The 23705-nt window shown below is 56.5% G+C and overlaps 46 non-coding genes and 6 pseudogenes across 46 annotated transcripts; all 52 read left to right on the forward strand.

Annotated features, from left to right (window-relative positions):
• The first annotated feature begins 296 nt into the window (after window positions 1-296).
• LOC145346300 (5S ribosomal RNA) lies at window positions 297-415 on the forward strand. The gene has a single exon (XR_013887654.1). It is a non-coding gene; the product is annotated as a 5S ribosomal RNA (ribosomal RNA).
• Window positions 416-748: 333 nt separating this feature from the next.
• On the forward strand, window positions 749-867 carry LOC145346196 (5S ribosomal RNA). The gene has a single exon (XR_013887553.1). It is a non-coding gene; the product is annotated as a 5S ribosomal RNA (ribosomal RNA).
• A 333-nt stretch (window positions 868-1200) lies between these two features.
• On the forward strand, window positions 1201-1319 carry LOC145346076 (5S ribosomal RNA). The gene has a single exon (XR_013887439.1). It is a non-coding gene; the product is annotated as a 5S ribosomal RNA (ribosomal RNA).
• Window positions 1320-1652: 333 nt separating this feature from the next.
• On the forward strand, window positions 1653-1771 carry LOC145346107 (5S ribosomal RNA). Its single transcript, XR_013887469.1, has one exon. It is a non-coding gene; the product is annotated as a 5S ribosomal RNA (ribosomal RNA).
• A 333-nt stretch (window positions 1772-2104) lies between these two features.
• Window positions 2105-2223, forward strand: LOC145345885 (5S ribosomal RNA). Its single transcript, XR_013887255.1, has one exon. It is a non-coding gene; the product is annotated as a 5S ribosomal RNA (ribosomal RNA).
• A 333-nt stretch (window positions 2224-2556) lies between these two features.
• LOC145345716 (5S ribosomal RNA) lies at window positions 2557-2665 on the forward strand (annotated as a pseudogene).
• Window positions 2666-2998: 333 nt separating this feature from the next.
• LOC145346015 (5S ribosomal RNA) lies at window positions 2999-3117 on the forward strand. Its single transcript, XR_013887379.1, has one exon. It is a non-coding gene; the product is annotated as a 5S ribosomal RNA (ribosomal RNA).
• A 333-nt stretch (window positions 3118-3450) lies between these two features.
• Window positions 3451-3569, forward strand: LOC145346197 (5S ribosomal RNA). Its single transcript, XR_013887554.1, has one exon. It is a non-coding gene; the product is annotated as a 5S ribosomal RNA (ribosomal RNA).
• Window positions 3570-3902: 333 nt separating this feature from the next.
• Window positions 3903-4021, forward strand: LOC145346273 (5S ribosomal RNA). Its single transcript, XR_013887627.1, has one exon. It is a non-coding gene; the product is annotated as a 5S ribosomal RNA (ribosomal RNA).
• Window positions 4022-4354: 333 nt separating this feature from the next.
• Window positions 4355-4473, forward strand: LOC145346039 (5S ribosomal RNA). The gene has a single exon (XR_013887402.1). It is a non-coding gene; the product is annotated as a 5S ribosomal RNA (ribosomal RNA).
• Window positions 4474-4806: 333 nt separating this feature from the next.
• Window positions 4807-4925, forward strand: LOC145345998 (5S ribosomal RNA). The gene has a single exon (XR_013887363.1). It is a non-coding gene; the product is annotated as a 5S ribosomal RNA (ribosomal RNA).
• A 333-nt stretch (window positions 4926-5258) lies between these two features.
• On the forward strand, window positions 5259-5377 carry LOC145346308 (5S ribosomal RNA). Its single transcript, XR_013887661.1, has one exon. It is a non-coding gene; the product is annotated as a 5S ribosomal RNA (ribosomal RNA).
• Window positions 5378-5710: 333 nt separating this feature from the next.
• LOC145345717 (5S ribosomal RNA) lies at window positions 5711-5819 on the forward strand (annotated as a pseudogene).
• Window positions 5820-6152: 333 nt separating this feature from the next.
• LOC145346078 (5S ribosomal RNA) lies at window positions 6153-6271 on the forward strand. The gene has a single exon (XR_013887441.1). It is a non-coding gene; the product is annotated as a 5S ribosomal RNA (ribosomal RNA).
• Window positions 6272-6604: 333 nt separating this feature from the next.
• On the forward strand, window positions 6605-6723 carry LOC145346250 (5S ribosomal RNA). The gene has a single exon (XR_013887604.1). It is a non-coding gene; the product is annotated as a 5S ribosomal RNA (ribosomal RNA).
• A 333-nt stretch (window positions 6724-7056) lies between these two features.
• Window positions 7057-7175, forward strand: LOC145346274 (5S ribosomal RNA). Its single transcript, XR_013887628.1, has one exon. It is a non-coding gene; the product is annotated as a 5S ribosomal RNA (ribosomal RNA).
• A 333-nt stretch (window positions 7176-7508) lies between these two features.
• LOC145346040 (5S ribosomal RNA) lies at window positions 7509-7627 on the forward strand. Its single transcript, XR_013887403.1, has one exon. It is a non-coding gene; the product is annotated as a 5S ribosomal RNA (ribosomal RNA).
• Window positions 7628-7960: 333 nt separating this feature from the next.
• Window positions 7961-8079, forward strand: LOC145345886 (5S ribosomal RNA). Its single transcript, XR_013887256.1, has one exon. It is a non-coding gene; the product is annotated as a 5S ribosomal RNA (ribosomal RNA).
• A 333-nt stretch (window positions 8080-8412) lies between these two features.
• On the forward strand, window positions 8413-8532 carry LOC145346247 (5S ribosomal RNA). Its single transcript, XR_013887601.1, has one exon. It is a non-coding gene; the product is annotated as a 5S ribosomal RNA (ribosomal RNA).
• Window positions 8533-8864: 332 nt separating this feature from the next.
• On the forward strand, window positions 8865-8983 carry LOC145346198 (5S ribosomal RNA). Its single transcript, XR_013887555.1, has one exon. It is a non-coding gene; the product is annotated as a 5S ribosomal RNA (ribosomal RNA).
• A 333-nt stretch (window positions 8984-9316) lies between these two features.
• LOC145346276 (5S ribosomal RNA) lies at window positions 9317-9435 on the forward strand. The gene has a single exon (XR_013887630.1). It is a non-coding gene; the product is annotated as a 5S ribosomal RNA (ribosomal RNA).
• A 333-nt stretch (window positions 9436-9768) lies between these two features.
• On the forward strand, window positions 9769-9887 carry LOC145346041 (5S ribosomal RNA). Its single transcript, XR_013887404.1, has one exon. It is a non-coding gene; the product is annotated as a 5S ribosomal RNA (ribosomal RNA).
• Window positions 9888-10220: 333 nt separating this feature from the next.
• LOC145346259 (5S ribosomal RNA) lies at window positions 10221-10339 on the forward strand. Its single transcript, XR_013887613.1, has one exon. It is a non-coding gene; the product is annotated as a 5S ribosomal RNA (ribosomal RNA).
• Window positions 10340-10672: 333 nt separating this feature from the next.
• Window positions 10673-10791, forward strand: LOC145345887 (5S ribosomal RNA). Its single transcript, XR_013887257.1, has one exon. It is a non-coding gene; the product is annotated as a 5S ribosomal RNA (ribosomal RNA).
• Window positions 10792-11124: 333 nt separating this feature from the next.
• Window positions 11125-11233, forward strand: LOC145345718 (5S ribosomal RNA; annotated as a pseudogene).
• A 333-nt stretch (window positions 11234-11566) lies between these two features.
• LOC145346073 (5S ribosomal RNA) lies at window positions 11567-11685 on the forward strand. Its single transcript, XR_013887436.1, has one exon. It is a non-coding gene; the product is annotated as a 5S ribosomal RNA (ribosomal RNA).
• A 333-nt stretch (window positions 11686-12018) lies between these two features.
• On the forward strand, window positions 12019-12137 carry LOC145346199 (5S ribosomal RNA). Its single transcript, XR_013887556.1, has one exon. It is a non-coding gene; the product is annotated as a 5S ribosomal RNA (ribosomal RNA).
• A 333-nt stretch (window positions 12138-12470) lies between these two features.
• LOC145346277 (5S ribosomal RNA) lies at window positions 12471-12589 on the forward strand. The gene has a single exon (XR_013887631.1). It is a non-coding gene; the product is annotated as a 5S ribosomal RNA (ribosomal RNA).
• Window positions 12590-12922: 333 nt separating this feature from the next.
• On the forward strand, window positions 12923-13041 carry LOC145346042 (5S ribosomal RNA). Its single transcript, XR_013887405.1, has one exon. It is a non-coding gene; the product is annotated as a 5S ribosomal RNA (ribosomal RNA).
• Window positions 13042-13374: 333 nt separating this feature from the next.
• On the forward strand, window positions 13375-13493 carry LOC145345999 (5S ribosomal RNA). Its single transcript, XR_013887364.1, has one exon. It is a non-coding gene; the product is annotated as a 5S ribosomal RNA (ribosomal RNA).
• Window positions 13494-13826: 333 nt separating this feature from the next.
• LOC145346309 (5S ribosomal RNA) lies at window positions 13827-13945 on the forward strand. Its single transcript, XR_013887662.1, has one exon. It is a non-coding gene; the product is annotated as a 5S ribosomal RNA (ribosomal RNA).
• A 333-nt stretch (window positions 13946-14278) lies between these two features.
• On the forward strand, window positions 14279-14387 carry LOC145345719 (5S ribosomal RNA; annotated as a pseudogene).
• Window positions 14388-14720: 333 nt separating this feature from the next.
• LOC145346079 (5S ribosomal RNA) lies at window positions 14721-14839 on the forward strand. Its single transcript, XR_013887442.1, has one exon. It is a non-coding gene; the product is annotated as a 5S ribosomal RNA (ribosomal RNA).
• Window positions 14840-15172: 333 nt separating this feature from the next.
• On the forward strand, window positions 15173-15291 carry LOC145346251 (5S ribosomal RNA). The gene has a single exon (XR_013887605.1). It is a non-coding gene; the product is annotated as a 5S ribosomal RNA (ribosomal RNA).
• A 333-nt stretch (window positions 15292-15624) lies between these two features.
• LOC145346278 (5S ribosomal RNA) lies at window positions 15625-15743 on the forward strand. The gene has a single exon (XR_013887632.1). It is a non-coding gene; the product is annotated as a 5S ribosomal RNA (ribosomal RNA).
• Window positions 15744-16076: 333 nt separating this feature from the next.
• Window positions 16077-16195, forward strand: LOC145346044 (5S ribosomal RNA). The gene has a single exon (XR_013887407.1). It is a non-coding gene; the product is annotated as a 5S ribosomal RNA (ribosomal RNA).
• A 333-nt stretch (window positions 16196-16528) lies between these two features.
• LOC145345888 (5S ribosomal RNA) lies at window positions 16529-16647 on the forward strand. Its single transcript, XR_013887258.1, has one exon. It is a non-coding gene; the product is annotated as a 5S ribosomal RNA (ribosomal RNA).
• A 333-nt stretch (window positions 16648-16980) lies between these two features.
• LOC145345889 (5S ribosomal RNA) lies at window positions 16981-17099 on the forward strand. The gene has a single exon (XR_013887259.1). It is a non-coding gene; the product is annotated as a 5S ribosomal RNA (ribosomal RNA).
• Window positions 17100-17432: 333 nt separating this feature from the next.
• On the forward strand, window positions 17433-17551 carry LOC145346200 (5S ribosomal RNA). Its single transcript, XR_013887557.1, has one exon. It is a non-coding gene; the product is annotated as a 5S ribosomal RNA (ribosomal RNA).
• A 333-nt stretch (window positions 17552-17884) lies between these two features.
• LOC145346279 (5S ribosomal RNA) lies at window positions 17885-18003 on the forward strand. Its single transcript, XR_013887633.1, has one exon. It is a non-coding gene; the product is annotated as a 5S ribosomal RNA (ribosomal RNA).
• A 333-nt stretch (window positions 18004-18336) lies between these two features.
• On the forward strand, window positions 18337-18455 carry LOC145346045 (5S ribosomal RNA). The gene has a single exon (XR_013887408.1). It is a non-coding gene; the product is annotated as a 5S ribosomal RNA (ribosomal RNA).
• Window positions 18456-18788: 333 nt separating this feature from the next.
• LOC145346260 (5S ribosomal RNA) lies at window positions 18789-18907 on the forward strand. The gene has a single exon (XR_013887614.1). It is a non-coding gene; the product is annotated as a 5S ribosomal RNA (ribosomal RNA).
• A 333-nt stretch (window positions 18908-19240) lies between these two features.
• On the forward strand, window positions 19241-19359 carry LOC145345890 (5S ribosomal RNA). The gene has a single exon (XR_013887260.1). It is a non-coding gene; the product is annotated as a 5S ribosomal RNA (ribosomal RNA).
• Window positions 19360-19692: 333 nt separating this feature from the next.
• On the forward strand, window positions 19693-19801 carry LOC145345720 (5S ribosomal RNA; annotated as a pseudogene).
• Window positions 19802-20134: 333 nt separating this feature from the next.
• Window positions 20135-20253, forward strand: LOC145346074 (5S ribosomal RNA). Its single transcript, XR_013887437.1, has one exon. It is a non-coding gene; the product is annotated as a 5S ribosomal RNA (ribosomal RNA).
• A 333-nt stretch (window positions 20254-20586) lies between these two features.
• LOC145346312 (5S ribosomal RNA) lies at window positions 20587-20705 on the forward strand. The gene has a single exon (XR_013887665.1). It is a non-coding gene; the product is annotated as a 5S ribosomal RNA (ribosomal RNA).
• A 333-nt stretch (window positions 20706-21038) lies between these two features.
• Window positions 21039-21157, forward strand: LOC145345681 (5S ribosomal RNA). The gene has a single exon (XR_013887137.1). It is a non-coding gene; the product is annotated as a 5S ribosomal RNA (ribosomal RNA).
• A 333-nt stretch (window positions 21158-21490) lies between these two features.
• On the forward strand, window positions 21491-21609 carry LOC145346046 (5S ribosomal RNA). Its single transcript, XR_013887409.1, has one exon. It is a non-coding gene; the product is annotated as a 5S ribosomal RNA (ribosomal RNA).
• Window positions 21610-21942: 333 nt separating this feature from the next.
• LOC145346047 (5S ribosomal RNA) lies at window positions 21943-22061 on the forward strand. Its single transcript, XR_013887410.1, has one exon. It is a non-coding gene; the product is annotated as a 5S ribosomal RNA (ribosomal RNA).
• A 333-nt stretch (window positions 22062-22394) lies between these two features.
• Window positions 22395-22513, forward strand: LOC145345891 (5S ribosomal RNA). The gene has a single exon (XR_013887261.1). It is a non-coding gene; the product is annotated as a 5S ribosomal RNA (ribosomal RNA).
• A 333-nt stretch (window positions 22514-22846) lies between these two features.
• LOC145346048 (5S ribosomal RNA) lies at window positions 22847-22965 on the forward strand. The gene has a single exon (XR_013887411.1). It is a non-coding gene; the product is annotated as a 5S ribosomal RNA (ribosomal RNA).
• Window positions 22966-23298: 333 nt separating this feature from the next.
• Window positions 23299-23407, forward strand: LOC145345721 (5S ribosomal RNA; annotated as a pseudogene).
• Window positions 23408-23705: the final 298 nt, after the last annotated feature.

Below are 23705 nucleotides of genomic sequence, written 5' to 3' on the forward strand. Positions count from 1 at the left end.
CGGCCCAGAGGCGGCTCACGTTTTGGCTGAGGAACTTTGCTGGTGATTTGTGGGAGAAGTCGGAACAGCAATACCCAGGAAGAAGTGCCAAGCAGACTATCTCTGGTGTCTCAGTGCTCAGGCCAGCAATATCCACCAAGAAGTGACAAGCGCAGTATCTCTGCTGATTCAGGGAGCTTTGCCCCAAACACTGCGTCAGTGTTTCCCTCCCTCCCTCCTCCTCTGACCACAGCACAAAGCCAATTGTCGGCATCTGAGTTGTGAGCGTGAAAAGGCCAGAAATGAGTGCAGCCAGCGCCTACGGCCATACTAGCCTGAAAACGCCCGATCTCGTCTGATCTCGGAAGCTAAGCAGGCTCAGGCCTGGTTAGTACTTGGATGGGAGACCGCCTGGGAATACCAGCTGCCGTAGGCTTTTGCTGCCAGCCGGGGCTGCCCGCAACGCCGGCTGTCGGCCCAGAGGCGGCTCACGTTTTGGCTGAGGAACTTTGCTGGTGATTTGTGGGAGAAGTCGGAACAGCAATACCCAGGAAGAAGTGCCAAGCAGACTATCTCTGGTGTCTCAGTGCTCAGGCCAGCAATATCCACCAAGAAGTGACAAGCGCAGTATCTCTGCTGATTCAGGGAGCTTTGCCCCAAACACTGCGTCAGTGTTTCCCTCCCTCCCTCCTCCTCTGACCACAGCACAAAGCCAATTGTCGGCATCTGAGTTGTGAGCGTGAAAAGGCCAGAAATGAGAGCAGCCAGCGCCTACGGCCATACTAGCCTGAAAACGCCCGATCTGGTCTGATCTCGGAAGCTAAGCAGGCTCAGGCCTGGTTAGTACTTGGATGGGAGACCGCCTGGGAATACCAGGTGCCGTAGGCTTTTGCTGCCAGCCGGGGCTGCCCGCAACGCCGGCTGTCGGCCCAGGGGCGGCTCACGTTTTGGCTGAGGAACTTTGCTGGTGATTTGTGGGAGAAGTCGGAACAGCAATACCCAGGAAGAAGTGCCAAGCAGACTATCTCTGGTGTCTCAGTGCTCAGGCCAGCAATATCCACCAAGAAGTGACAAGCGCAGTATCTCTGCTGATTCAGGGAGCTTTGCCCCAAACACTGCGTCAGTGTTTCCCTCCCTCCCTCCTCCTCTGACCACAGCACAAAGCCAATTGTCGGCATCTGAGTTGTGAGCGTGAAAAGGCCAGAAATGAGAGCAGCCAGCGCCTACGGCCATACTAGCCTGAAAACGCCTGATCTCGTCTGATCTCGGAAGCTAAGCAGGCTCAGGCCTGGTTAGTACTTGGATGGGAGACCGCCTGGGAATACCAGGTGCCGTAGGCTTTTGCTGCCAGCCGGGGCTGCCCGCAACGCCGGCTGTCGGCCCAGAGGCCGCTCACGTTTTGGCTGAGGAACTTTGCTGGTGATTTGTGGGAGAAGTCGGAACAGCAATACCCAGGAAGAAGTGCCAAGCAGACTATCTCTGGTGTCTCAGTGCTCAGGCCAGCAATATCCACCAAGAAGTGACAAGCGCAGTATCTCTGCTGATTCAGGGAGCTTTGCCCCAAACACTGCGTCAGTGTTTCCCTCCCTCCCTCCTCCTCTGACCACAGCACAAAGCCAATTGTCGGCATCTGAGTTGTGAGCGTGAAAAGGCCAGAAATGAGAGCAGCCAGCGCCTACGGCCATACTAGCCTGAAAACGCCTGATCTCGTCTGATCTCGGAAGCTAAGCAGGCTCAGGCCTGGTTAGTACTTGGGTGGGAGACCGCCTGGGAATACCAGGTGCCGTAGGCTTTTGCTGCCAGCCGGGGCTGCCCGCAACGCCGGCTGTCGGCCCAGAGGCGGCTCACGTTTTGGCTGAGGAACTTTGCTGGTGATTTGTGGGAGAAGTCGGAACAGCAATACCCAGGAAGAAGTGCCAAGCAGACTATCTCTGGTGTCTCAGTGCTCAGGCCAGCAATATCCACCAAGAAGTGACAAGCGCAGTATCTCTGCTGATTCAGGGAGCTTTGCCCCAAACACTGCGTCAGTGTTTCCCTCCCTCCCTCCTCCTCTGACCACAGCACAAAGCCAATTGTCGGCATCTGAGTTGTGAGCGTGAAAAGGCCAGAAATGAGAGCAGCCAGCGCCTACGGCCATACTAGCCTGAAAACGCCCGATCTCGTCTGATCTCGGAAGCTAAGCAGGCTCAGGCCTGGTTAGTACTTGGATGGGAGACCGCCTGGGAATACCAGGTGCCGTAGGCTTTTGCTGCCAGCCGGGGCTGCCCGCAACGCCGGCTGTCGGCCCAGAGGCGGCTCACGTTTTGGCTGAGGAACTTTGCTGGTGATTTGTGGTAGAAGTCGGAACAGCAATACCCAGGAAGAAGTGCCAAGCAGACTATCTCTGGTGTCTCAGTGCTCAGGCCAGCAATATCCACCAAGAAGTGACAAGCGCAGTATCTCTGCTGATTCAGGGAGCTTTGCCCCAAACACTGCGTCAGTGTTTCCCTCCCTCCCTCCTCCTCTGACCACAGCACAAAGCCAATTGTCGGCATCTGAGTTGTGAGCGTGAAAAGGCCAGAAATGAGAGCAGCCAGCGCCTACGGCCATACTAGCCTGAAAACGTCTGATCTCGGAAGCTAAGCAGGCTCAGGCCTGGTTAGTACTTGGATGGGAGACCGCCTGGGAATACCAGGTGCCGTAGGCTTTTGCTGCCAGCCGGGGCTGCCCGCAACGCCGGCTGTCGGCCCAGAGGCGGCTCACGTTTTGGCTGAGGAACTTTGCTGGTGATTTGTGGGAGAAGTCGGAACAGCAATACCCAGGAAGAAGTGCCAAGCAGACTATCTCTGGTGTCTCAGTGCTCAGGCCAGCAATATCCACCAAGAAGTGACAAGCGCAGTATCTCTGCTGATTCAGGGAGCTTTGCCCCAAACACTGCGTCAGTGTTTCCCTCCCTCCCTCCTCCTCTGACCACAGCACAAAGCCAATTGTCGGCATCTGAGTTGTGAGCGTGAAAAGGCCAGAAATGAGTGCAGCCAGCGCCTACGGCCATACTAGCCTGAAAACACCCGATCTTGTCTGATCTCGGAAGCTAAGCAGGCTCAGGCCTGGTTAGTACTTGGATGGGAGACCGCCTGGGAATACCAGGTGCCGTAGGCTTTTGCTGCCAGCCGGGGCTGCCCGCAACGCCGGCTGTCGGCCCAGGGGCGGCTCACGTTTTGGCTGAGGAACTTTGCTGGTGATTTGTGGGAGAAGTCGGAACAGCAATACCCAGGAAGAAGTGCCAAGCAGACTATCTCTGGTGTCTCAGTGCTCAGGCCAGCAATATCCACCAAGAAGTGACAAGCGCAGTATCTCTGCTGATTCAGGGAGCTTTGCCCCAAACACTGCGTCAGTGTTTCCCTCCCTCCCTCCTCCTCTGACCACAGCACAAAGCCAATTGTCGGCATCTGAGTTGTGAGCGTGAAAAGGCCAGAAATGAGAGCAGCCAGCGCCTACGGCCATACTAGCCTGAAAACGCCCGATCTGGTCTGATCTCGGAAGCTAAGCAGGCTCAGGCCTGGTTAGTACTTGGATGGGAGACCGCCTGGGAATACCAGGTGCCGTAGGCTTTTGCTGCCAGCCGGGGCTGCCCGCAACGCCGGCTGTCGGCCCAGAGGCGGCTCACGTTTTGGCTGAGGAACTTTGCTGGTGATTTGTGGGAGAAGTCGGAACAGCAATACCCAGGAAGAAGTGCCAAGCAGACTATCTCTGGTGTCTCAGTGCTCAGGCCAGCAATATCCACCAAGAAGTGACAAGCGCAGTATCTCTGCTGATTCAGGGAGCTTTGCCCCAAACACTGCGTCAGTGTTTCCCTCCCTCCCTCCTCCTCTGACCACAGCACAAAGCCAATTGTCGGCATCTGAGTTGTGAGCGTGAAAAGGCCAGAAATGAGAGCAGCCAGCGCCTACGGCCATACTAGCCTGAAAACGCCCGATCTCGTCTGATCTCGGAAGCTAAGCAGGCTCAGGCCTGGTTAGTACTTGGATGCGAGACCGCCTGGGAATACCAGGTGCCGTAGGCTTTTGCTGCCAGCCGGGGCTGCCCGCAACGCCGGCTGTCGGCCCAGGGGCGGCTCACGTTTTGGCTGAGGAACTTTGCTGGTGATTTGTGGGAGAAGTCGGAACAGCAATACCCAGGAAGAAGTGCCAAGCAGACTATCTCTGGTGTCTCAGTGCTCAGGCCAGCAATATCCACCAAGAAGTGACAAGCGCAGTATCTCTGCTGATTCAGGGAGCTTTGCCCCAAACACTGCGTCAGTGTTTCCCTCCCTCCCTCCTCCTCTGACCACAGCACAAAGCCAATTGTCGGCATCTGAGTTGTGAGCGTGAAAAGGCCAGAAATGAGAGCAGCCAGTGCCTACGGCCATACTAGCCTGAAAACGCCCGATCTCGTCTGATCTCGGAAGCTAAGCAGGCTCAGGCCTGGTTAGTACTTGGATGGGAGTCCGCCTGGGAATACCAGGTGCCGTAGGCTTTTGCTGCCAGCCGGGGCTGCCCGCAACGCCGGCTGTCGGCCCAGAGGCGGCTCACGTTTTGGCTGAGGAACTTTGCTGGTGATTTGTGGGAGAAGTCGGAACAGCAATACCCAGGAAGAAGTGCCAAGCAGACTATCTCTGGTGTCTCAGTGCTCAGGCCAGCAATATCCACCAAGAAGTGACAAGCGCAGTATCTCTGCTGATTCAGGGAGCTTTGCCCCAAACACTGCGTCAGTGTTTCCCTCCCTCCCTCCTCCTCTGACCACAGCACAAAGCCAATTGTCGGCATCTGAGTTGTGAGCGTGAAAAGGCCAGAAATGAGAGCAGCCAGCGCCTACGGCCATACTAGCCTGAAAACGCCCGATCTCGTCTGATCTCGGAAGCTAAGCAGGCTCAGGCCTGGTTAGTACTTGGATGGGAGACCGCCTGGGAATACCAGGTGCTGTAGGCTTTTGCTGCCAGCCGGGGCTGCCCGCAACGCCGGCTGTCGGCCCAGAGGCGGCTCACGTTTTGGCTGAGGAACTTTGCTGGTGATTTGTGGGAGAAGTCGGAACAGCAATACCCAGGAAGAAGTGCCAAGCAGACTATCTCTGGTGTCTCAGTGCTCAGGCCAGCAATATCCACCAAGAAGTGACAAGCGCAGTATCTCTGCTGATTCAGGGAGCTTTGCCCCAAACACTGCGTCAGTGTTTCCCTCCCTCCCTCCTCCTCTGACCACAGCACAAAGCCAATTGTCGGCATCTGAGTTGTGAGCGTGAAAAGGCCAGAAATGAGAGCAGCCAGCGCCTACGGCCATACTAGCCTGAAAACGCCCGATCTCGTCTGATCTCGGAAGCTAAGCAGGCTCAGGCCTGGTTAGTACTTGGATGGGAGACCGCCTGGGAATACACGGTGCCGTAGGCTTTTGCTGCCAGCCGGGGCTGCCCGCAACGCCGGCTGTCGGCCCAGAGGCGGCTCACGTTTTGGCTGAGGAACTTTGCTGGTGATTTGTGGGAGAAGTCGGAACAGCAATACCCAGGAAGAAGTGCCAAGCAGACTATCTCTGGTGTCTCAGTGCTCAGGCCAGCAATATCCACCAAGAAGTGACAAGCGCAGTATCTCTGCTGATTCAGGGAGCTTTGCCCCAAACACTGCGTCAGTGTTTCCCTCCCTCCCTCCTCCTCTGACCACAGCACAAAGCCAATTGTCGGCATCTGAGTTGTGAGCGTGAAAAGGCCAGAAATGAGAGCAGCCAGCGCCTACGGCCATACTAGCCTGAAAACGTCTGATCTCGGAAGCTAAGCAGGCTCAGGCCTGGTTAGTACTTGGATGGGAGACCGCCTGGGAATACCAGGTGCCGTAGGCTTTTGCTGCCAGCCGGGGCTGCCCGCAACGCCGGCTGTCGGCCCAGAGGCGGCTCACGTTTTGGCTGAGGAACTTTGCTGGTGATTTGTGGGAGAAGTCGGAACAGCAATACCCAGGAAGAAGTGCCAAGCAGACTATCTCTGGTGTCTCAGTGCTCAGGCCAGCAATATCCACCAAGAAGTGACAAGCGCAGTATCTCTGCTGATTCAGGGAGCTTTGCCCCAAACACTGCGTCAGTGTTTCCCTCCCTCCCTCCTCCTCTGACCACAGCACAAAGCCAATTGTCGGCATCTGAGTTGTGAGCGTGAAAAGGCCAGAAATGAGTGCAGCCAGCGCCTACGGCCATACTAGCCTGAAAACGCCTGATCTCGTCTGATCTCGGAAGCTAAGCAGGCTCAGGCCTGGTTAGTACTTGGATGGGAGACCGCCTGGGAATACCAGGTGCCGTAGGCTTTTGCTGCCAGCCGGGGCTGCCCGCAACGCCGGCTGTCGGCCCAGGGGCGGCTCACGTTTTGGCTGAGGAACTTTGCTGGTGATTTGTGGGAGAAGTCGGAACAGCAATACCCAGGAAGAAGTGCCAAGCAGACTATCTCTGGTGTCTCAGTGCTCAGGCCAGCAATATCCACCAAGAAGTGACAAGCGCAGTATCTCTGCTGATTCAGGGAGCTTTGCCCCAAACACTGCGTCAGTGTTTCCCTCCCTCCCTCCTCCTCTGACCACAGCACAAAGCCAATTGTCGGCATCTGAGTTGTGAGCGTGAAAAGGCCAGAAATGAGAGCAGCCAGCGCCTACGGCCATACTAGCCTGAAAACGCCCGATCTGGTCTGATCTCGGAAGCTAAGCAGGCTCAGGCCTGATTAGTACTTGGATGGGAGACCGCCTGGGAATACCAGGTGCCGTAGGCTTTTGCTGCCAGCCGGGGCTGCCCGCAACGCCGGCTGTCGGCCCAGAGGCGGCTCACGTTTTGGCTGAGGAACTTTGCTGGTGATTTGTGGGAGAAGTCGGAACAGCAATACCCAGGAAGAAGTGCCAAGCAGACTATCTCTGGTGTCTCAGTGCTCAGGCCAGCAATATCCACCAAGAAGTGACAAGCGCAGTATCTCTGCTGATTCAGGGAGCTTTGCCCCAAACACTGCGTCAGTGTTTCCCTCCCTCCCTCCTCCTCTGACCACAGCACAAAGCCAATTGTCGGCATCTGAGTTGTGAGCGTGAAAAGGCCAGAAATGAGAGCAGCCAGCGCCTACGGCCATACTAGCCTGAAAACGCCCGATCTCGTCTGATCTCGGAAGCTAAGCAGGCTCAGGCCTGGTTAGTACTTGGATGCGAGACCGCCTGGGAATACCAGGTGCCGTAGGCTTTTGCTGCCAGCCGGGGCTGCCCGCAACGCCGGCTGTCGGCCCAGGGGCGGCTCACGTTTTGGCTGAGGAACTTTGCTGGTGATTTGTGGGAGAAGTCGGAACAGCAATACCCAGGAAGAAGTGCCAAGCAGACTATCTCTGGTGTCTCAGTGCTCAGGCCAGCAATATCCACCAAGAAGTGACAAGCGCAGTATCTCTGCTGATTCAGGGAGCTTTGCCCCAAACACTGCGTCAGTGTTTCCCTCCCTCCCTCCTCCTCTGACCACAGCACAAAGCCAATTGTCGGCATCTGAGTTGTGAGCGTGAAAAGGCCAGAAATGAGAGTAGCCAGTGCCTACGGCCATACTAGCCTGAAAACGCCCGATCTCGTCTGATCTCGGAAGCTAAGCAGGCTCAGGCCTGGTTAGTACTTGGATGGGAGTCCGCCTGGGAATACCAGGTGCCGTAGGCTTTTGCTGCCAGCCGGGGCTGCCCGCAACGCCGGCTGTCGGCCCAGAGGCGGCTCACGTTTTGGCTGAGGAACTTTGCTGGTGGATTTGTGGAGAAGTCGGAACAGCAATACCCAGGAAGAAGTGCCAAGCAGACTATCTCTGGTGTCTCAGTGCTCAGGCCAGCAATATCCACCAAGAAGTGACAAGCGCAGTATCTCTGCTGATTCAGGGAGCTTTGCCCCAAACACTGCGTCAGTGTTTCCCTCCCTCCCTCCTCCTCTGACCACAGCACAAAGCAAATTGTCGGCATCTGAGTTGTGAGCGTGAAAAGGCCAGAAATGAGAGCAGCCAGCGCCTACGGCCATACTAGCCTGAAAACGCCCGATCTCGTCTGATCTCGGAAGCTAAGCAGGCTCAGGCCTGGTTAGTACTTGGATGGGAGACCGCCTGGGAATACCAGGTGCCGTAGGCTTTTGCTGCCAGCCGGGGCTGCCCGCAACGCCGGCTGTCGGCTCAGAGGCGGCTCACGTTTTGGCTGAGGAACTTTGCTGGTGATTTGTGGGAGAAGTCGGAACAGCAATACCCAGGAAGAAGTGCCAAGCAGACTATCTCTGGTGTCTCAGTGCTCAGGCCAGCAATATCCACCAAGAAGTGACAAGCGCAGTATCTCTGCTGATTCAGGGAGCTTTGCCCCAAACACTGCGTCAGTGTTTCCCTCCCTCCCTCCTCCTCTGACCACAGCACAAAGCCAATTGTCGGCATCTGAGTTGTGAGCGTGAAAAGGCCAGAAATGAGAGCAGCCAGCGCCTACGGCCATACTAGCCTGAAAACGCCCGATCTCGTCTGATCTCGGAAGCTAAGCAGGCTCAAGGCCTGGTTAGTACTTGGATGGGAGACCGCCTGGGAATACCAGGTGCCGTAGGCTTTTGCTGCCAGCCGGGGCTGCCCGCAACGCCGGCTGTCGGCCCAGGGCGGCTCACGTTTTGGCTGAGGAACTTTGCTGGTGATTTGTGGGAGAAGTCGGAACAGCAATACCCAGGAAGAAGTGCCAAGCAGACTATCTCTGGTGTCTCAGTGCTCAGGCCAGCAATATCCACCAAGAAGTGACAAGCGCAGTATCTCTGCTGATTCAGGGAGCTTTGCCCCAAACACTGCGTCAGTGTTTCCCTCCCTCCCTCCTCCTCTGACCACAGCACAAAGCCAATTGTCGGCATCTGAGTTGTGAGCGTGAAAAGGCCAGAAATGAGAGCAGCCAGCGCCTACGGCCATACTAGCCTGAAAACGCCCGATCTGGTCTGATCTCGGAAGCTAAGCAGGCTCAGGCCTGGTTAGTACTTGGATGGGAGACCGCCTGGGAATACCAGGTGCCGTAGGCTTTTGCTGCCAGCCGGGGCTGCCCGCAACGCCGGCTGTCGGCCCAGAGGCGGCTCACGTTTTGGCTGAGGAACTTTGCTGGTGATTTGTGGGAGAAGTCGGAACAGCAATACCCAGGAAGAAGTGCCAAGCAGACTATCTCTGGTGTCTCAGTGCTCAGGCCAGCAATATCCACCAAGAAGTGACAAGCGCAGTATCTCTGCTGATTCAGGGAGCTTTGCCCCAAACACTGCGTCAGTGTTTCCCTCCCTCCCTCCTCCTCTGACCACAGCACAAAGCCAATTGTCGGCATCTGAGTTGTGAGCGTGAAAAGGCCAGAAATGAGAGCAGCCAGCGCCTACGGCCATACTAGCCTGAAAACGCCCGATCTCGTCTGATCTCGGAAGCTAAGCAGGCTCAGGCCTGGTTAGTACTTGGATGCGAGACCGCCTGGGAATACCAGGTGCCGTAGGCTTTTGCTGCCAGCCGGGGCTGCCCGCAACGCCGGCTGTCGGCCCAGGGGCGGCTCACGTTTTGGCTGAGGAACTTTGCTGGTGATTTGTGGGAGAAGTCGGAACAGCAATACCCAGGAAGAAGTGCCAAGCAGACTATCTCTGGTGTCTCAGTGCTCAGGCCAGCAATATCCACCAAGAAGTGACAAGCGCAGTATCTCTGCTGATTCAGGGAGCTTTGCCCCAAACACTGCGTCAGTGTTTCCCTCCCTCCCTCCTCCTCTGACCACAGCACAAAGCCAATTGTCGGCATCTGAGTTGTGAGCGTGAAAAGGCCAGAAATGAGAGCAGCCAGTGCCTACGGCCATACTAGCCTGAAAACGCCCGATCTCGTCTGATCTCGGAAGCTAAGCAGGCTCAGGCCTGGTTAGTACTTGGATGGGAGTCCGCCTGGGAATACCAGGTGCCGTAGGCTTTTGCTGCCAGCCGGGGCTGCCCGCAACGCCGGCTGTCGGCCCAGAGGCGGCTCACGTTTTGGCTGAGGAACTTTGCTGGTGATTTGTGGGAGAAGTCGGAACAGCAATACCCAGGAAGAAGTGCCAAGCAGACTATCTCTGGTGTCTCAGTGCTCAGGCCAGCAATATCCACCAAGAAGTGACAAGCGCAGTATCTCTGCTGATTCAGGGAGCTTTGCCCCAAACACTGCGTCAGTGTTTCCCTCCCTCCCTCCTCCTCTGACCACAGCACAAAGCCAATTGTCGGCATCTGAGTTGTGAGCGTGAAAAGGCCAGAAATGAGAGCAGCCAGCGCCTACGGCCATACTAGCCTGAAAACGTCTGATCTCGTCTGATCTCGGAAGCTAAGCAGGCTCAGGCCTGGTTAGTACTTGGATGGGAGACCGCCTGGGAATACCAGGTGCCGTAGGCTTTTGCTGCCAGCCGGGGCTGCCCGCAACGCCGGCTGTCGGCCCAGAGGCGGCTCACGTTTTGGCTGAGGAACTTTGCTGGTGATTTGTGGGAGAAGTCGGAACAGCAATACCCAGGAAGAAGTGCCAAGCAGACTATCTCTGGTGTCTCAGTGCTCAGGCCAGCAATATCCACCAAGAAGTGACAAGCGCAGTATCTCTGCTGATTCAGGGAGCTTTGCCCCAAACACTGCGTCAGTGTTTCCCTCCCTCCCTCCTCCTCTGACCACAGCACAAAGCCAATTGTCGGCATCTGAGTTGTGAGCGTGAAAAGGCCAGAAATGAGAGCAGCCAGCGCCTACGGCCATACTAGCCTGAAAACGCCCGATCTCGTCTGATCTCGGAAGCTAAGCAGGCTCAGGCCTGGTTAGTACTTGGATGGGAGACCGCCTGGGAATACCAGGTGCCGTAGGCTTTTGCTGCCAGCCGGGGCTGCCCGCAACGCCGGCTGTCGGCCCAGGGGCGGCTCACGTTTTGGCTGAGGAACTTTGCTGGTGATTTGTGGGAGAAGTCGGAACAGCAATACCCAGGAAGAAGTGCCAAGCAGACTATCTCTGGTGTCTCAGTGCTCAGGCCAGCAATATCCACCAAGAAGTGACAAGCGCAGTATCTCTGCTGATTCAGGGAGCTTTGCCCCAAACACTGCGTCAGTGTTTCCCTCCCTCCCTCCTCCTCTGACCACAGCACAAAGCCAATTGTCGGCATCTGAGTTGTGAGCGTGAAAAGGCCAGAAATGAGAGCAGCCAGCGCCTACGGCCATACTAGCCTGAAAACGTCTGATCTCGGAAGCTAAGCAGGCTCAGGCCTGGTTAGTACTTGGATGGGAGACCGCCTGGGAATACCAGGTGCCGTAGGCTTTTGCTGCCAGCCGGGGCTGCCCGCAACGCCGGCTGTCGGCCCAGAGGCGGCTCACGTTTTGGCTGAGGAACTTTGCTGGTGATTTGTGGGAGAAGTCGGAACAGCAATACCCAGGAAGAAGTGCCAAGCAGACTATCTCTGGTGTCTCAGTGCTCAGGCCAGCAATATCCACCAAGAAGTGACAAGCGCAGTATCTCTGCTGATTCAGGGAGCTTTGCCCCAAACACTGCGTCAGTGTTTCCCTCCCTCCCTCCTCCTCTGACCACAGCACAAAGCCAATTGTCGGCATCTGAGTTGTGAGCGTGAAAAGGCCAGAAATGAGTGCAGCCAGCGCCTACGGCCATGCTAGCCTGAAAACGCCCGATCTCGTCTGATCTCGGAAGCTAAGCAGGCTCAGGCCTGGTTAGTACTTGGATGGGAGACCGCCTGGGAATACCAGGTGCCGTAGGCTTTTGCTGCCAGCCGGGGCTGCCCGCAACGCCGGCTGTCGGCCCAGGGGCGGCTCACGTTTTGGCTGAGGAACTTTGCTGGTGATTTGTGGGAGAAGTCGGAACAGCAATACCCAGGAAGAAGTGCCAAGCAGACTATCTCTGGTGTCTCAGTGCTCAGGCCAGCAATATCCACCAAGAAGTGACAAGCGCAGTATCTCTGCTGATTCAGGGAGCTTTGCCCCAAACACTGCGTCAGTGTTTCCCTCCCTCCCTCCTCCTCTGACCACAGCACAAAGCCAATTGTCGGCATCTGAGTTGTGAGCGTGAAAAGGCCAGAAATGAGAGCAGCCAGCGCCTACGGCCATACTAGCCTGAAAACGCCCGATCTGGTCTGATCTCGGAAGCTAAGCAGGCTCAGGCCTGGTTAGTACTTGGATGGGAGACCGCCTGGGAATACCAGGTGCCGTAGGCTTTTGCTGCCAGCCGGGGCTGCCCGCAACGCCGGCTGTCGGCCCAGAGGCGGCTCACGTTTTGGCTGAGGAACTTTGCTGGTGATTTGTGGGAGAAGTCGGAACAGCAATACCCAGGAAGAAGTGCCAAGCAGACTATCTCTGGTGTCTCAGTGCTCAGGCCAGCAATATCCACCAAGAAGTGACAAGCGCAGTATCTCTGCTGATTCAGGGAGCTTTGCCCCAAACACTGCGTCAGTGTTTCCCTCCCTCCCTCCTCCTCTGACCACAGCACAAAGCCAATTGTCGGCATCTGAGTTGTGAGCGTGAAAAGGCCAGAAATGAGAGCAGCCAGCGCCTACGGCCATACTAGCCTGAAAACGCCCGATCTCGTCTGATCTCGGAAGCTAAGCAGGCTCAGGCCTGGTTAGTACTTGGATGCGAGACCGCCTGGGAATACCAGGTGCCGTAGGCTTTTGCTGCCAGCCGGGGCTGCCCGCAACGCCGGCTGTCGGCCCAGGGGCGGCTCACGTTTTGGCTGAGGAACTTTGCTGGTGATTTGTGGGAGAAGTCGGAACAGCAATACCCAGGAAGAAGTGCCAAGCAGACTATCTCTGGTGTCTCAGTGCTCAGGCCAGCAATATCCACCAAGAAGTGACAAGCGCAGTATCTCTGCTGATTCAGGGAGCTTTGCCCCAAACACTGCGTCAGTGTTTCCCTCCCTCCCTCCTCCTCTGACCACAGCACAAAGCCAATTGTCGGCATCTGAGTTGTGAGCGTGAAAAGGCCAGAAATGAGAGCAGCCAGTGCCTACGGCCATACTAGCCTGAAAACGCCCGATCTCGTCTGATCTCGGAAGCTAAGCAGGCTCAGGCCTGGTTAGTACTTGGATGGGAGTCCGCCTGGGAATACCAGGTGCCGTAGGCTTTTGCTGCCAGCCGGGGCTGCCCGCAACGCCGGCTGTCGGCCCAGAGGCGGCTCACGTTTTGGCTGAGGAACTTTGCTGGTGATTTGTGGGAGAAGTCGGAACAGCAATACCCAGGAAGAAGTGCCAAGCAGACTATCTCTGGTGTCTCAGTGCTCAGGCCAGCAATATCCACCAAGAAGTGACAAGCGCAGTATCTCTGCTGATTCAGGGAGCTTTGCCCCAAACACTGCGTCAGTGTTTCCCTCCCTCCCTCCTCCTCTGACCACAGCACAAAGCCAATTGTCGGCATCTGAGTTGTGAGCGTGAAAAGGCCAGAAATGAGAGCAGCCAGCGCCTACGGCCATACTAGCCTGAAAACGCCCGATCTCGTCTGATCTCGGAAGCTAAGCAGGCTCAGGCCTGGTTAGTACTTGGATGGGAGACCGCCTGGGAATACCAGGTGCTGTAGGCTTTTGCTGCCAGCCGGGGCTGCCCGCAACGCCGGCTGTCGGCCCAGAGGCGGCTCACGTTTTGGCTGAGGAACTTTGCTGGTGATTTGTGGGAGAAGTCGGAACAGCAATACCCAGGAAGAAGTGCCAAGCAGACTATCTCTGGTGTCTCAGTGCTCAGGCCAGCAATATCCACCAAGAAGTGACAAGCGCAGTATCTCTGCTGATTCAGGGAGCTTTGCCCCAAACACTGCGTCAGTGTTTCCCTCCCTCCCTCCTCCTCTGACCACAGCACAAAGCCAATTGTCGGCATCTGAGTTGTGAGCGTGAAAAGGCCAGAAATGAGAGCAGCCAGCGCCTACGGCCATACTAGCCTGAAAACGCCCGATCTCGTCTGATCTCGGAAGCTAAGCAGGCTCAGGCCTGGTTAGTACTTGGATGGGAGACCGCCTGGGAATACACGGTGCCGTAGGCTTTTGCTGCCAGCCGGGGCTGCCCGCAACGCCGGCTGTCGGCCCAGAGGCGGCTCACGTTTTGGCTGAGGAACTTTGCTGGTGATTTGTGGGAGAAGTCGGAACAGCAATACCCAGGAAGAAGTGCCAAGCAGACTATCTCTGGTGTCTCAGTGCTCAGGCCAGCAATATCCACCAAGAAGTGACAAGCGCAGTATCTCTGCTGATTCAGGGAGCTTTGCCCCAAACACTGCGTCAGTGTTTCCCTCCCTCCCTCCTCCTCTGACCACAGCACAAAGCCAATTGTCGGCATCTGAGTTGTGAGCGTGAAAAGGCCAGAAATGAGAGCAGCCAGCGCCTACGGCCATACTAGCCTGAAAACGTCTGATCTCGGAAGCTAAGCAGGCTCAGGCCTGGTTAGTACTTGGATGGGAGACCGCCTGGGAATACCAGGTGCCGTAGGCTTTTGCTGCCAGCCGGGGCTGCCCGCAACGCCGGCTGTCGGCCCAGAGGCGGCTCACGTTTTGGCTGAGGAACTTTGCTGGTGATTTGTGGGAGAAGTCGGAACAGCAATACCCAGGAAGAAGTGCCAAGCAGACTATCTCTGGTGTCTCAGTGCTCAGGCCAGCAATATCCACCAAGAAGTGACAAGCGCAGTATCTCTGCTGATTCAGGGAGCTTTGCCCCAAACACTGCGTCAGTGTTTCCCTCCCTCCCTCCTCCTCTGACCACAGCACAAAGCCAATTGTCGGCATCTGAGTTGTGAGCGTGAAAAGGCCAGAAATGAGTGCAGCCAGCGCCTACGGCCATACTAGCCTGAAAACGCCTGATCTCGTCTGATCTCGGAAGCTAAGCAGGCTCAGGCCTGGTTAGTACTTGGATGGGAGACCGCCTGGGAATACCAGGTGCCGTAGGCTTTTGCTGCCAGCCGGGGCTGCCCGCAACGCCGGCTGTCGGCCCAGGGGCGGCTCACGTTTTGGCTGAGGAACTTTGCTGGTGATTTGTGGGAGAAGTCGGAACAGCAATACCCAGGAAGAAGTGCCAAGCAGACTATCTCTGGTGTCTCAGTGCTCAGGCCAGCAATATCCACCAAGAAGTGACAAGCGCAGTATCTCTGCTGATTCAGGGAGCTTTGCCCCAAACACTGCGTCAGTGTTTCCCTCCCTCCCTCCTCCTCTGACCACAGCACAAAGCCAATTGTCGGCATCTGAGTTGTGAGCGTGAAAAGGCCAGAAATGAGAGCAGCCAGCGCCTACGGCCATACTAGCCTGAAAACGCCCGATCTGGTCTGATCTCGGAAGCTAAGCAGGCTCAGGCCTGATTAGTACTTGGATGGGAGACCGCCTGGGAATACCAGGTGCCGTAGGCTTTTGCTGCCAGCCGGGGCTGCCCGCAACGCCGGCTGTCGGCCCAGAGGCGGCTCACGTTTTGGCTGAGGAACTTTGCTGGTGATTTGTGGGAGAAGTCGGAACAGCAATACCCAGGAAGAAGTGCCAAGCAGACTATCTCTGGTGTCTCAGTGCTCAGGCCAGCAATATCCACCAAGAAGTGACAAGCGCAGTATCTCTGCTGATTCAGGGAGCTTTGCCCCAAACACTGCGTCAGTGTTTCCCTCCCTCCCTCCTCCTCTGACCACAGCACAAAGCCAATTGTCGGCATCTGAGTTGTGAGCGTGAAAAGGCCAGAAATGAGAGCAGCCAGCGCCTACGGCCATACTAGCCTGAAAACGCCCGATCTCGTCTGATCTCGGAAGCTAAGCAGGCTCAGGCCTGGTTAGTACTTGGATGCGAGACCGCCTGGGAATACCAGGTGCCGTAGGCTTTTGCTGCCAGCCGGGGCTGCCCGCAACGCCGGCTGTCGGCCCAGGGGCGGCTCACGTTTTGGCTGAGGAACTTTGCTGGTGATTTGTGGGAGAAGTCGGAACAGCAATACCCAGGAAGAAGTGCCAAGCAGACTATCTCTGGTGTCTCAGTGCTCAGGCCAGCAATATCCACCAAGAAGTGACAAGCGCAGTATCTCTGCTGATTCAGGGAGCTTTGCCCCAAACACTGCGTCAGTGTTTCCCTCCCTCCCTCCTCCTCTGACCACAGCACAAAGCCAATTGTCGGCATCTGAGTTGTGAGCGTGAAAAGGCCAGAAATGAGAGTAGCCAGTGCCTACGGCCATACTAGCCTGAAAACGCCCGATCTCGTCTGATCTCGGAAGCTAAGCAGGCTCAGGCCTGGTTAGTACTTGGATGGGAGTCCGCCTGGGAATACCAGGTGCCGTAGGCTTTTGCTGCCAGCCGGGGCTGCCCGCAACGCCGGCTGTCGGCCCAGAGGCGGCTCACGTTTTGGCTGAGGAACTTTGCTGGTGATTTGTGGGAGAAGTCGGAACAGCAATACCCAGGAAGAAGTGCCAAGCAGACTATCTCTGGTGTCTCAGTGCTCAGGCCAGCAATATCCACCAAGAAGTGACAAGCGCAGTATCTCTGCTGATTCAGGGAGCTTTGCCCCAAACACTGCGTCAGTGTTTCCCTCCCTCCCTCCTCCTCTGACCACAGCACAAAGCCAATTGTCGGCATCTGAGTTGTGAGCGTGAAAAGGCCAGAAATGAGAGCAGCCAGCGCCTACGGCCATACTAGCCTGAAAACGCCCGATCTCGTCTGATCTCGGAAGCTAAGCAGGCTCAGGCCTGGTTAGTACTTGGATGGGAGACCGCCTGGGAATACCAGGTGCCGTAGGCTTTTGCTGCCAGCCGGGGCTGCCCGCAACGCCGGCTGTCGGCTCAGAGGCGGCTCACGTTTTGGCTGAGGAACTTTGCTGGTGATTTGTGGGAGAAGTCGGAACAGCAATACCCAGGAAGAAGTGCCAAGCAGACTATCTCTGGTGTCTCAGTGCTCAGGCCAGCAATATCCACCAAGAAGTGACAAGCGCAGTATCTCTGCTGATTCAGGGAGCTTTGCCCCAAACACTGCGTCAGTGTTTCCCTCCCTCCCTCCTCCTCTGACCACAGCACAAAGCCAATTGTCGGCATCTGAGTTGTGAGCGTGAAAAGGCCAGAAATGAGAGCAGCCAGCGCCTACGGCCATACTAGCCTGAAAACGCCCGATCTCGTCTGATCTCGGAAGCTAAGCAGGCTCAGGCCTGGTTAGTACTTGGATGGGAGACCGCCTGGGAATACCAGGTGCCGTAGGCTTTTGCTGCCAGCCGGGGCTGCCCGCAACGCCGGCTGTCGGCCCAGGGGCGGCTCACGTTTTGGCTGAGGAACTTTGCTGGTGATTTGTGGGAGAAGTCGGAACAGCAATACCCAGGAAGAAGTGCCAAGCAGACTATCTCTGGTGTCTCAGTGCTCAGGCCAGCAATATCCACCAAGAAGTGACAAGCGCAGTATCTCTGCTGATTCAGGGAGCTTTGCCCCAAACACTGCGTCAGTGTTTCCCTCCCTCCCTCCTCCTCTGACCACAGCACAAAGCCAATTGTCGGCATCTGAGTTGTGAGCGTGAAAAGGCCAGAAATGAGAGCAGCCAGCGCCTACGGCCATACTAGCCTGAAAACGCCCGATCTGGTCTGATCTCGGAAGCTAAGCAGGCTCAGGCCTGGTTAGTACTTGGATGGGAGACCGCCTGGGAATACCAGGTGCCGTAGGCTTTTGCTGCCAGCCGGGGCTGCCCGCAACGCCGGCTGTCGGCCCAGAGGCGGCTCACGTTTTGGCTGAGGAACTTTGCTGGTGATTTGTGGGAGAAGTCGGAACAGCAATACCCAGGAAGAAGTGCCAAGCAGACTATCTCTGGTGTCTCAGTGCTCAGGCCAGCAATATCCACCAAGAAGTGACAAGCGCAGTATCTCTGCTGATTCAGGGAGCTTTGCCCCAAACACTGCGTCAGTGTTTCCCTCCCTCCCTCCTCCTCTGACCACAGCACAAAGCCAATTGTCGGCATCTGAGTTGTGAGCGTGAAAAGGCCAGAAATGAGAGCAGCCAGCGCCTACGGCCATACTAGCCTGAAAACGCCCGATCTCGTCTGATCTCGGAAGCTAAGCAGGCTCAGGCCTGGTTAGTACTTGGATGCGAGACCGCCTGGGAATACCAGGTGCCGTAGGCTTTTGCTGCCAGCCGGGGCTGCCCGCAACGCCGGCTGTCGGCCCAGGGGCGGCTCACGTTTTGGCTGAGGAACTTTGCTGGTGATTTGTGGGAGAAGTCGGAACAGCAATACCCAGGAAGAAGTGCCAAGCAGACTATCTCTGGTGTCTCAGTGCTCAGGCCAGCAATATCCACCAAGAAGTGACAAGCGCAGTATCTCTGCTGATTCAGGGAGCTTTGCCCCAAACACTGCGTCAGTGTTTCCCTCCCTCCCTCCTCCTCTGACCACAGCACAAAGCCAATTGTCGGCATCTGAGTTGTGAGCGTGAAAAGGCCAGAAATGAGAGCAGCCAGTGCCTACGGCCATACTAGCCTGAAAACGCCCGATCTCGTCTGATCTCGGAAGCTAAGCAGGCTCAGGCCTGGTTAGTACTTGGATGGGAGTCCGCCTGGGAATACCAGGTGCCGTAGGCTTTTGCTGCCAGCCGGGGCTGCCCGCAACGCCGGCTGTCGGCCCAGAGGCGGCTCACGTTTTGGCTGAGGAACTTTGCTGGTGATTTGTGGGAGAAGTCGGAACAGCAATACCCAGGAAGAAGTGCCAAGCAGACTATCTCTGGTGTCTCAGTGCTCAGGCCAGCAATATCCACCAAGAAGTGACAAGCGCAGTATCTCTGCTGATTCAGGGAGCTTTGCCCCAAACACTGCGTCAGTGTTTCCCTCCCTCCCTCCTCCTCTGACCACAGCACAAAGCCAATTGTCGGCATCTGAGTTGTGAGCGTGAAAAGGCCAGAAATGAGAGCAGCCAGCGCCTACGGCCATACTAGCCTGAAAACGTCTGATCTCGTCTGATCTCGGAAGCTAAGCAGGCTCAGGCCTGGTTAGTACTTGGATGGGAGACCGCCTGGGAATACCAGGTGCCGTAGGCTTTTGCTGCCAGCCGGGGCTGCCCGCAACGCCGGCTGTCGGCCCAGAGGCGGCTCACGTTTTGGCTGAGGAACTTTGCTGGTGATTTGTGGGAGAAGTCGGAACAGCAATACCCAGGAAGAAGTGCCAAGCAGACTATCTCTGGTGTCTCAGTGCTCAGGCCAGCAATATCCACCAAGAAGTGACAAGCGCAGTATCTCTGCTGATTCAGGGAGCTTTGCCCCAAACACTGCGTCAGTGTTTCCCTCCCTCCCTCCTCCTCTGACCACAGCACAAAGCCAATTGTCGGCATCTGAGTTGTGAGCGTGAAAAGGCCAGAAATGAGAGCAGCCAGCGCCTACGGCCATACTAGCCTGAAAACGCCCGATCTCGTCTGATCTCGGAAGCTAAGCAGGCTCAGGCCTGGTTAGTACTTGGATGGGAGACCGCCTGGGAATACCAGGTGCCGTAGGCTTTTGCTGCCAGCCGGGGCTGCCCGCAACGCCGGCTGTCGGCCCAGGGGCGGCTCACGTTTTGGCTGAGGAACTTTGCTGGTGATTTGTGGGAGAAGTCGGAACAGCAATACCCAGGAAGAAGTGCCAAGCAGACTATCTCTGGTGTCTCAGTGCTCAGGCCAGCAATATCCACCAAGAAGTGACAAGCGCAGTATCTCTGCTGATTCAGGGAGCTTTGCCCCAAACACTGCGTCAGTGTTTCCCTCCCTCCCTCCTCCTCTGACCACAGCACAAAGCCAATTGTCGGCATCTGAGTTGTGAGCGTGAAAAGGCCAGAAATGAGAGCAGCCAGCGCCTACGGCCATACTAGCCTGAAAACGTCTGATCTCGGAAGCTAAGCAGGCTCAGGCCTGGTTAGTACTTGGATGGGAGACCGCCTGGGAATACCAGGTGCCGTAGGCTTTTGCTGCCAGCCGGGGCTGCCCGCAACGCCGGCTGTCGGCCCAGAGGCGGCTCACGTTTTGGCTGAGGAACTTTGCTGGTGATTTGTGGGAGAAGTCGGAACAGCAATACCCAGGAAGAAGTGCCAAGCAGACTATCTCTGGTGTCTCAGTGCTCAGGCCAGCAATATCCACCAAGAAGTGACAAGCGCAGTATCTCTGCTGATTCAGGGAGCTTTGCCCCAAACACTGCGTCAGTGTTTCCCTCCCTCCCTCCTCCTCTGACCACAGCACAAAGCCAATTGTCGGCATCTGAGTTGTGAGCGTGAAAAGGCCAGAAATGAGTGCAGCCAGCGCCTACGGCCATGCTAGCCTGAAAACGCCCGATCTCGTCTGATCTCGGAAGCTAAGCAGGCTCAGGCCTGGTTAGTACTTGGATGGGAGACCGCCTGGGAATACCAGGTGCCGTAGGCTTTTGCTGCCAGCCGGGGCTGCCCGCAACGCCGGCTGTCGGCCCAGGGGCGGCTCACGTTTTGGCTGAGGAACTTTGCTGGTGATTTGTGGGAGAAGTCGGAACAGCAATACCCAGGAAGAAGTGCCAAGCAGACTATCTCTGGTGTCTCAGTGCTCAGGCCAGCAATATCCACCAAGAAGTGACAAGCGCAGTATCTCTGCTGATTCAGGGAGCTTTGCCCCAAACACTGCGTCAGTGTTTCCCTCCCTCCCTCCTCCTCTGACCACAGCACAAAGCCAATTGTCGGCATCTGAGTTGTGAGCGTGAAAAGGCCAGAAATGAGAGCAGCCAGCGCATACGGCCATACTAGGCTGAAAACGCCCGATCTCGTCTGATCTCGGAAGCTAAGCAGGCTCAGGCCTGGTTAGTACTTGGATGGGAGACCGCCTGGGAATACCAGGTGCCGTAGGCTTTTGCTGCCAGCCGGGGCTGCCCGCAACGCCGGCTGTCGGCCCAGAGGCGGCTCACGTTTTGGCTGAGGAACTTTGCTGGTGATTTGTGGGAGAAGTCGGAACAGCAATACCCAGGAAGAAGTGCCAAGCAGACTATCTCTGGTGTCTCAGTGCTCAGGCCAGCAATATCCACCAAGAAGTGACAAGCGCAGTATCTCTGCTGATTCAGGGAGCTTTGCCCCAAACACTGCGTCAGTGTTTCCCTCCCTCCCTCCTCCTCTGACCACAGCACAAAGCCAATTGTCGGCATCTGAGTTGTGAGCGTGAAAAGGCCAGAAATGAGAGCAGCCAGCGCCTACGGCCATACTAGCCTGAAAACGCCCGATCTCGTCTCATCTCGGAAGCTAAGCAGGCTCAGGCCTGGTTAGTACTTGGATGCGAGACCGCCTGGGAATACCAGGTGCCGTAGGCTTTTGCTGCCAGCCGGGGCTGCCCGCAACGCCGGCTGTCGGCCCAGGGGCGGCTCACGTTTTGGCTGAGGAACTTTGCTGGTGATTTGTGGGAGAAGTCGGAACAGCAATACCCAGGAAGAAGTGCCAAGCAGACTATCTCTGGTGTCTCAGTGCTCAGGCCAGCAATATCCACCAAGAAGTGACAAGCGCAGTATCTCTGCTGATTCAGGGAGCTTTGCCCCAAACACTGCGTCAGTGTTTCCCTCCCTCCCTCCTCCTCTGACCACAGCACAAAGCCAATTGTCGGCATCTGAGTTGTGAGCGTGAAAAGGCCAGAAATGAGAGCAGCCAGTGCCTACGGCCATACTAGCCTGAAAACGCCCGATCTCGTCTGATCTCGGAAGCTAAGCAGGCTCAGGCCTGGTTAGTACTTGGATGGGAGTCCGCCTGGGAATACCAGGTGCCGTAGGCTTTTGCTGCCAGCCGGGGCTGCCCGCAACGCCGGCTGTCGGCCCAGAGGCGGCTCACGTTTTGGCTGAGGAACTTTGCTGGTGATTTGTGGGAGAAGTCGGAACAGCAATACCCAGGAAGAAGTGCCAAGCAGACTATCTCTGGTGTCTCAGTGCTCAGGCCAGCAATATCCACCAAGAAGTGACAAGCGCAGTATCTCTGCTGATTCAGGGAGCTTTGCCCCAAACACTGCGTCAGTGTTTCCCTCCCTCCCTCCTCCTCTGACCACAGCACAAAGCCAATTGTCGGCATCTGAGTTGTGAGCGTGAAAAGGCCAGAAATGAGAGCAGCCAGTGCCTACGGCCATACTAGCCTGAAAACGCCCGATCTCGTCTGATCTCGGAAGCTAAGCAGGCTCAGGCCTGGTTAGTACTTGGATGGGAGTCCGCCTGGGAATACCAGGTGCCGTAGGCTTTTGCTGCCAGCCGGGGCTGCCCGCAACGCCGGCTGTCGGCCCAGAGGCGGCTCACGTTTTGGCTGAGGAACTTTGCTGGTGATTTGTGGGAGAAGTCGGAACAGCAATACCCAGGAAGAAGTGCCAAGCAGACTATCTCTGGTGTCTCAGTGCTCAGGCCAGCAATATCCACCAAGAAGTGACAAGCGCAGTATCTCTGCTGATTCAGGGAGCTTTGCCCCAAACACTGCGTCAGTGTTTCCCTCCCTCCCTCCTCCTCTGACCACAGCACAAAGCCAATTGTCGGCATCTGAGTTGTGAGCGTGAAAAGGCCAGAAATGAGAGCAGCCAGCGCCTACGGCCATACTAGCCTGAAAACGCCCGATCTCGTCTGATCTCGGAAGCTAAGCAGGCTCAGGCCTGGTTAGTACTTGGATGGGAGACCGCCTGGGAATACCAGGTGCCGTAGGCTTTTGCTGCCAGCCGGGGCTGCCCGCAACGCCGGCTGTCGGCCCAGAGGCGGCTCACGTTTTGGCTGAGGAACTTTGCTGGTGATTTGTGGGAGAAGTCGGAACAGCAATACCCAGGAAGAAGTGCCAAGCAGACTATCTCTGGTGTCTCAGTGCTCAGGCCAGCAATATCCACCAAGAAGTGACAAGCGCAGTATCTCTGCTGATTCAGGGAGCTTTGCCCCAAACACTGCGTCAGTGTTTCCCTCCCTCCCTCCTCCTCTGACCACAGCACAAAGCCAATTGTCGGCATCTGAGTTGTGAGCGTGAAAAGGCCAGAAATGAGAGCAGCCAGCGCCTACGGCCATACTAGCCTGAAAACGCCCGATCTCGTCTGATCTCGGAAGCTAAGCAGGCTCAGGCCTGGTTAGTACTTGGATGGGAGTCCGCCTGGGAATACCAGGTGCCGTAGGCTTTTGCTGCCAGCCGGGGCTGCCCGCAACGCCGGCTGTCGGCCCAGAGGCGGCTCACGTTTTGGCTGAGGAACTTTGCTGGTGATTTGTGGGAGAAGTCGGAACAGCAATACCCAGGAAGAAGTGCCAAGCAGACTATCTCTGGTGTCTCAGTGCTCAGGCCAGCAATATCCACCAAGAAGTGACAAGCGCAGTATCTCTGCTGATTCAGGGAGCTTTGCCCCAAACACTGCGTCAGTGTTTCCCTCCCTCCCTCCTCCTCTGACCACAGCACAAAGCCAATTGTCGGCATCTGAGTTGTGAGCGTGAAAAGGCCAGAAATGAGAGCAGCCAGCGCCTACGGCCATACTAGCCTGAAAACGTCTGATCTCGGAAGCTAAGCAGGCTCAGGCCTGGTTAGTACTTGGATGGGAGACCGCCTGGGAATACCAGGTGCCGTAGGCTTTTGCTGCCAGCCGGGGCTGCCCGCAACGCCGGCTGTCGGCCCAGAGGCGGCTCACGTTTTGGCTGAGGAACTTTGCTGGTGATTTGTGGGAGAAGTCGGAACAGCAATACCCAGGAAGAAGTGCCAAGCAGACTATCTCTGGTGTCTCAGTGCTCAGGCCAGCAATATCCACCAAGAAGTGACAAGCGCAGTATCTCTGCTGATTCAGGGAGCTTTGCCCCAAACACTGCGTCAGTGTTTCCCTCCCTCCCTCCTCCTCTGACCACAGCACAAAGCCAATTGTCGGCATCTGAGTTG

This window comes from Carcharhinus amblyrhynchos, chromosome 7 (assembly GCF_965287045.1).
Source record: "Carcharhinus amblyrhynchos chromosome 7, sCarAmb.v2.hapA, whole genome shotgun sequence".
NCBI lineage: Eukaryota > Metazoa > Chordata > Chondrichthyes > Carcharhiniformes > Carcharhinidae > Carcharhinus > Carcharhinus amblyrhynchos.